The sequence below is a fragment of the Pristiophorus japonicus genome, unplaced genomic scaffold (assembly GCF_044704955.1).
Source record: "Pristiophorus japonicus isolate sPriJap1 unplaced genomic scaffold, sPriJap1.hap1 HAP1_SCAFFOLD_75, whole genome shotgun sequence".
Classification (NCBI taxonomy): Eukaryota; Metazoa; Chordata; class Chondrichthyes; family Pristiophoridae; genus Pristiophorus; species Pristiophorus japonicus.
The window spans coordinates 3314739-3322056 of record NW_027254666.1 but is presented as its reverse complement, the minus strand read 5'-3'; the positions used below and the strand labels follow the sequence as shown (position 1 = coordinate 3322056).

At 48.0% G+C, this 7318-nt stretch overlaps 1 non-coding gene across 1 annotated transcript; it reads left to right on the top strand.

Annotated features, from left to right (window-relative positions):
- The first annotated feature begins 926 nt into the window (after positions 1-926).
- On the top strand, positions 927-998 carry trnaw-cca (transfer RNA tryptophan (anticodon CCA)). Its single transcript has one exon. It is a non-coding gene; the product is annotated as a tRNA-Trp (tRNA).
- Positions 999-7318: the final 6320 nt, after the last annotated feature.

The following is a 7318-nucleotide window of genomic DNA, read 5'->3' as shown; positions in this document are numbered from 1 at the left end:
GACCTGCTGAGATTTCCAGCATTTGCTGTTTTTATTTGCTATTTATTCTACTGGTAGAAAGGCTCCCTTATTCCTGAATTGCTCTTTATTTAACCAATAAATAGATAACTTTCAGTGAGAGAAAACGGATCCACCGGGGACCTTTCGTGTGTGAGGCCAACGTGATATCCGCCACACTGCAACCCATCAAAGGGCGAGAAACCACTGAATATAAAGGATGAGCTCCCAAATATCAGGGGCAGTGCAGTCTGGTCAACGTCAAACCCTCCTTTCTTATTCAGCAGAGGCATGAACGGGACTCAGACTCCACAAAGTTTAATTAAAGACACAAATACAAGTGACACTTCCAAATCTTTTCACTGTAAAATTCTTTCACTTTATTTGAAATCCTACTGCGTTGAATCTGAAAATGATCACCATGGGATTTTATCTTCGCTGCTGATTCTAATTTCTCTGCACGGAAGGAATAACCGGTGCTTTTAAATTTGACAAAAGTTGCCACAGATTCCTGGTGACATCGGCAATACAGTGTGTAAAATGGGTTGACATGCTGAAGAACAGAAGAACAAAACAAATAGGAGCAGGAGTCGATCATACGCCCCTCGAGCTTGCTCCGCCATTTTATACGATCATGGCCAATGTGATCATGGACTCAGGTCCACTTCCCTGCCCGCTCCGCAAAGCACAGGACAAATGATTGAAGTATCGACTGTCCCTCAGTTAGCATTTCTTTCATTGTGCAAAAGAAGGTGACGTGTTAATTAATGATGCTTTTCCATGAACGCAACACAAAACTTGAAGAAAAAAACATACAGTGAATGGCAGGTGAGCGTTGCTTCTGACAGCCGGTGGGAATGGGCGGGGATTTTAAAGGCTCTTGTGTTGTGAAAACTTCATATAGAGGAACATCTCACAATCATTGTGTAGGCCTCGTGGCACAACGGCAGCGCGTCTGACTCCAGATCAGAAGGTTGCGTGTTCAAATCACGTCGGGGTCACTGTTCTTTTAGAATTAATATTTTCTTTGCTGTTTGGCAATAACCAGAACCTTGTTCCAAGGTCTGTCTCATTGTTTCCCCAGTGTCAGGCAGAGATACGCCTGCTGCCCTCATTTAATTCATGTGCCAGGACACAAAAGTTCAAAATCAACTTGCAGGTGGCCACACACACCACCGAGCGGTCTCAGGTGCTGTGATTAGATCGCAGTTTTCTCTGGAGGTGTGGGTTTGAATTCAACTTCTGACATTTCTTGTTTTTAATCATAAAGCGAAACTCATTGTTTGACACCACGACCAACTCCTTAAAACTGGGATTCAGCAGTTCACCTGCTCGCTTAATATTTCCGTCTGACCTGGTGCTGAAAGTGGAGATGTTTCCGCAGTGTCGCGGTTAACACGTTCGCCTCACATGCGAAAGCTCACCAGGCGGGAATATTTTCTGTAGCTTTCTCCTCATGCATGCTCAGGGGCGAGTTTGTTCTCCTGTGAAAAGTTCATAAGATGATAAGCATGTAAGAATTAGGGGCCGGAATAGGCCATTCGGCCCCTCGAGCCTGGTCCACCATTCAAGAAGATCCTGGCAGTTCCTCGACAGCAAGTTTAAACATCTGGGGCGGAGCCAACAGGCGACTGTCTGCAATCAGTGAGAGAACGGTATGTTTGGCAGAAGCCTGGCGAGATCAGTCAGTGAAATATAAGACTTTTAATCTCAGGGTCGTGGTTTCGACACCAACATTGGACATTTACATTTTTCATAGAATTATAGAATGATAGAAGTTTGCAGCACATAAGGAGGGCATTTTGGCCCATCACTTCCACCCCGGCCAACAAGAGGCAATCCAGCTTCATCCCACTTTCCAGCTCTGGGTCCATAACCCTGCAGGTTACGGCACTTCAGGTGCACATCCAAATACTTTTTACATGTGGTATCTGCCACCGCCATTCTTTCAGGCAGCGAGTTCCTGACCGTCACAAACCTCTGCATGAAGAATTTTACCTTCAAATCCTCTTTAAACCTTCTACCAATTACTTTAAATATATGCCCCCTGGTTGTTGACCCCTCTGCTATCCACTATATCTCGGCCCCTCATAATTTTATACATCTCAATGTTGACTCCCCTCAGCCTCCTCTGTTCCAATGAAAACAAACCCAGCCGATCCAAACTGTCCTCATAGCTAAAATTCTCCACGCCTGGCAACATCCTCGTAAATCTCCTCTGTACCCTCTCGTACAATCACATAATTCCTGTAATACAGTGACCAGAACTACATGCAATACTCCAGCTGTGGCCGAACCAGTGTTTTATACATTTCAAGCATAACCAACCTGCTCTTCTATCCCATGCCTCAGCCAATAAAGGTAAGCATTCCGTGCGCCTTCTTACCCACCTTATCCAACTGGCCTGCTACCTTCAGGGATCTGTGGACATGCACTCCAAGGTCCCTTTGTTCTTCCACACTTCTCAATGTCCAACCATTTAATGTGAATTTCTTTCCTTGTTTTCCCTCCCCAAATGCACAGCCTCACACTTCTCTGGATTAAATTAGTATCACCTGAAAACGTTTTAATCATACCTCCTATATTTAAGTTTAGATCATTGATGTTGCCACTAAAAGACAGGGACCTAGCACTGAGCCCTGTGGAACCCCACTGGAAACATCCTTCCAGTCCCAAACACTCCCTTCAAATATTACCCTTTGCTTCCTGCCTCTGAGCCAATTTTGGATCCAACTTGCCACTTTGCCCTGGATCCCATGGGCTTTTACTTTCGTGACCAGTCTTCCATGTGGGAACTTGGCGAAAGCTTTGCTAAAATCCTTATACACTACATCAAACGCACTGCCCTCATCGATCCTGTTGGTTACCTACTCAAAAAATTCAATCAAGTGAGTCAGACAAGACCTTCCCTGAACAAACCCATGCTGACTCTCCGTGATTAACCCATGTCTTTCTAAATGCAGAAATTAAATCATTGACAAATTTTATCCTGCTTTCACGGGAAAGCACCATTAATTAACTGATGATCTTTGTTGTGTATGTATAAAATAAGTATACATCCTGTACACTCAATGTACAGTTACATAAGACCACTGGATGTATCTTCACACTGTACACACACTGTGCTTGTACGACCAGAGGGTGAAACTGGTGGAGACCTCGGGGTCACCTGTACACAACAGGTAACCAGGTATAAAAGGGAGCTCACAGTACTGTACCCTCACTCAGGAGCTGCAATAAGTGGACGTAGGTCAGCACAGTTCAAGTACAATACCTTACCTCGTGGAGTCATTACTAGAGTGCTTACAAACACAATAACTGGTGACGAGAATACGAATTTCCATGTGACAATGGCTAACCTTGGCACGCTTGAACAATTCGCCGATGGGGAAGATTGGGAGGCCTTTGTGGAAAGGCTCGAACACTTCTTTATTGCGAATGACGTGGGGGGAGACGACCCGACATCGCTCGCTGATAAGTGCTGAGCTGTCCTGCTCAGCAGTTGTGGGCCCACCGTCTATGGCCTTGTCAGGTTCCTGCTAGTCCCAGAGAAGACAATAACATATGTGGAGCTCGTAACGCTGATACAGGAACAGCTCAAACCTATAGAGAGCATCCTCACAGCCAGACACCGGTTCTCTCCCCACCGGTGGATCCGTAGGCCAGGAAATCGCAAAATATGCTGCAGACCTGAGACGATTGGCTGCACCATGTGATTTTAGCGATCACCTCACCGAAGTACTAAGGGACATCTTTGTTACTGGAATCGGTCACGAGGGCCTTCTCCACAGACTGCGCTGTGCGGACACCACGGTCACCCGGCAGAAGGCAATTAACGTGAGCCAGGCGTTCATGATCTCGGCCTGCGATTCCAAGTGGATGTCTCACCCCCAGGACTCTAACCCAGCAAGTACTGTGAACCGAAAGGTGCATTTTAGAGGCAGGGCTGCTGCTAGCAGTCTCTCTCAGGGAAGAGAGAACAGAACACCGAGTCCCACAATCCTGAGTCCGCCACATGGGGCCAAACGGCCAACCCCATGCTGGCGCTTTGGAGGAAATCACAGGGCCCACCAGTGCCACTATAAAGACTATACTTGCAAAGGCTGTAACATGAAGGGCCACCTCCAGCGAATATGCAAGAGAAATCGTACTCACCGAGTCGATGAAGAGTTGGCCGATCATCCGGACTCCAGCGACGATGAGGTGTACGGAGTGTTTACCTGCACCACCGAGAGTTCCCCGTTGAAAATGGAAGTTAAAATCAATGATGTTCCAGTCACGATGGAGGTGGACATAGGGGCGAGCCATTCACTGATGAATCAGGTGGCCTTTGAGAAACTCTGGGACAATCCAATCGAACGACCTAAAATGATCCCGATCGAAGTGAAACTGCTCACCTACACAAACGATACATCCCAGTCGTTGGCAGCGTGGATGTCCAGGTGTTCCATGGCGGCGAGATGCACAGGTTACCTTTGTGGATCATTGCTGGTGATGGTCCAAAGCTATTAGGAAGAAGGTGGATGAAAAAGATCAATTGGAGCTGGGAAAAGCTCCAACCTCCAGCGATCGACATCCCTCATGGCCCCGAAGTTGGATCCAGCATAACACCTGAAAAACCAACCGCCCAACTCGACTGTGAGGCGACGACACAGACCGCTCAACCCAACGGCGAGATGATCCAGCCCAAACGACTCGACCTTACCTTCCAGGCTCCAGTGGCAGGACTCCAGAGGAAGAAAATTCACGCAGAAGAAAACTTCCCGGCTTCCGTGGCAGAACCTGGGGAGAAAAGGATCACCGCAACCTACCTCATGGAGAGAAAGAAGATTGCGTCCGAACCACGAGGTGAAGGGCCTGAAGTCAAGATGGCGGCAGCCAGACCACAAGGGAGCAACACGTGATGCCGAGCGGCGAACAGGATTGGGGTAAAGATTGCAAGACCCTCTTAAAGGAAACCGGCAACCCATCACAATTAAAGGGACAGTTCCACACTTTATACAGCGATGATGGTGATACATATGGAAAAGATGTAACTGACAATTACAAGTTTGTAAATGTAACTAATCATGATAAGTCAGGCGATTGCGGTCAGAACCAAAGTATTGTGAGAGTCAACGAAGTGATGACGTGCGATGCTGGGATTTACAAGCATGCCGACAAAACCAAGGGCAACCTCCCGTCAGCACCCAGGTCCAGCGATCATGTAGCCTGCCCCTCCGGGACCAATGTGATACCCCAGGGAGTGTGGCCACACACAGAGGGAGCATACCAGCTGCAGGGCCAGTGATCAGCGGACGGCAAAGGCACCACGACCAGTACCCTGCCCCCGATCGGCTCTAAATCTCTGGCCATCAGGGCCAGTACTGGGAGCGAGCGGATAGCACCCTCCTGCCCTCCCAACGGGACCTGGGATGACCAGGCTCCCACTATCGCTGAAGAGCAGCAGGGAGACACTGCAGCCTTCAAAGGAGGACAGGGAGGCCACACACTCCTGTGGCTCTGCCCATCACGAGGCAACGGCAAAGGCTCTGAGACTCAGCCAGGTGAGCGATCTGAGCCCACCCAGCTGGCAGGGGACACAGCTCCGTAATCAGACAACCTGGACACAGTCTGGTTACTCTGGAACTAGTGTCCTCACCCACCTGCACCCACGCAACCCAGGGGCAAGTCTGTGATACCACGTATGTACCTTACCTGTAAAATGTACTTGTTCCACTACTGTAGAACCCAAACAGTGATGCAACTAAGCCGATGTTTTTTTGTTTTTCTGTCTGTACAGGTCTGCACTTGCAGGTGTTGAGCCACACACATGGTCTATGTATGGGGGGGCTGAATGGATGTATGTAGCCATGGACACACATGGATCACACCCAGAACCCACTCAACCCCCACTGCAACCTCCAACCATCCACTGCTGAACATTTCCCATGTCGTGGCAATAAGGACTTGGGGGTCCACAGGGAGAGAACCAAGCCAAAGCAGAGAAAAGGCGCAAGAGCTTTGGGTCTCGGGCCAGAGCACACAATGTAAAGGCCAGTGGCACAAGACTAAGGGGAGAGTGATGTTGTGTATATATAATATAAGTCTACTCCCTGTATACTCAATGTACAGTTACATAAGACTACTGGATGTACCTTCACACTGTATACACTATGCCTGTACCATCAGAGAGTGCAACTGGTGGAGACCTAGGGGTCACCTGTACACGACAGGTAACCAGTTATAAAACGGAGCTCCCCATAATGTACCCTCCCTCAGGAACTACAATAAATGGACTAAGGTCACCACAGTTCAAGTACAATACCTTGCCTCATGGAGTCATTACTTGAGTGCTTACAGACACAATAGAAAGAGATTGAACATTAAACGGTAGGACATTGAGAATTGTAGACGAACAAAGCGACCTGGAAGTGCATGTCCACTGATCCCTTAAGGTAGCAGGCAAGGTGGATTAGCTGGTTAAGAAGACATAGAGAATGCTGGCCGTTTTTAGCCAAGGCCTAGAATAAGAGAGCAGGTGGATTATGCTTGAATATAAAACACTGGTTAGGCCACAGCTGGAGTACTGCGTGCAGTTCTCGTCACTACTTTACAGGAAGAAGACTGTGATTGCACTGGAGACTTACAGAGGAGATTTCGAGGATGTTATCGGGAGTGGAGAATCTTAGCTATGAGGACAGATTGGATAGGCTGGGGTTGTTTTTCTTGGAACAAAGTGGGCTGAGGGGAGGCATCATTGAAGTGTATACAATTATGAGGGGCCTTGATATAATGGATAAAATGGGCCCATTTCCCTTAGCAGAGAGGTCAACAACCATGGGGCATAAATTTTAAGTCATTGGTAGAAAGTGTAGGGGGGATTTGATGGAAAATTTCTTCACGCAGAGGCTTGTGTGGGTCTGGAACTCACTGCCTGAAAGGGTGGGAGAGGCAGAAACGCTCACCACATTTAAAAAGTGCTTGGATGTGCACCTGAAGTGCCGTAACCTGCAGGATTATGGACCGAGAGCTGGAAAGTGGGATTAGGCTGGAGAGCCTGTTATTGGCCGGCACGGTCACGATGGGCCGAAATGGCCTCCTTCCGTCCTGTAAACTTCTGATTATATAATTCTATGAAAAATAATCACCAAACGTGGGGCTCGCACCTCTGACCCTGAGATTTAGAATCTCATGATCTACTGACTGAGTTAGCTGGGCTTCTGCAAAATGCACCTTTTTGTCGTTGATTACAGCCAGGTGCCTGTTGGCTCCGCCCCAGATGTTTAAACTTGCTGTCGAGGAACTGCCAGGATCTTCTTGAATGGTGGACCAGGCTCGA